The sequence below is a fragment of the Nestor notabilis genome, unplaced genomic scaffold, assembly GCF_000696875.1.
Source record: "Nestor notabilis isolate BGI_N333 unplaced genomic scaffold, ASM69687v1 scaffold4945, whole genome shotgun sequence".
In the NCBI taxonomy this organism is placed as follows: Eukaryota; Metazoa; Chordata; class Aves; order Psittaciformes; family Psittacidae; genus Nestor; species Nestor notabilis.
Window position 1 is genome coordinate 65,391 of NW_009928685.1, and position 776 is coordinate 66,166.

Below are 776 nucleotides of genomic sequence, written 5' to 3' on the forward strand. Positions count from 1 at the left end.
AAAAAAGCAGTAGGACAGAATTCCAGGTCCATTGGTTTCTTCCTGACTTCCTGAAGACCTCTAGGTTATCTCAGGGGATTTCTCAAAGATACTGTGAGATATGCTCTATCCATACATGCATGAACACAGGTGGGGTGCAGAGGGGACAGCTGTGACTATAAGCTGAGTTTTGAAGTTACGTTGCTGTTTAGCTTCACCTAACACAAGGATGCAGTGTTACCCAGGTTTTATGTAAAGCCTCTTTCTCTACACGTCAAGGAGAGGCTGGAATGAGACACCAGGTAAAAAATACCTGCCTTTTTAATGCCAGGTGGGTATGATCTCCAGCTGTGCACAATGCCTGGTGACGGCTGTGCAGGGAGAGCTCTGGAAATGTGGTTTTGCTTATCATGAAATGGTGAGTCAAACCAGGAAGACCAGGCACAGAAAAAGGCAGCCTCTGCCATTGGTGCCTGTGGGCTGTGCAGGAGCGCCGCTGAGCCAGGGAGTATGGGGAATGCCAGGTGAGGTTTTCAACCACAGCATCCCAAGGAGGTCTCAGGTCCACTGTGGCATGTGGTGGCATCTCTGTGTGGGCAACTTTCTTCTGCTGAACTTCGGTTTCCTTCTGTTTTCTCTCCACTGCAGCCCCCAGTGGGTTCAGCTCCCAGTGAAGCTTCCTGGGTGCCCCAGCCTGTCCCACTGGGTGCTGGGCGAGCAACACCATGGCTTCTCCTCCAGACTCTTGTAACCATCAAAGGGAAGTCCCCACACCCAGGGATACCTGCAGAGCATCC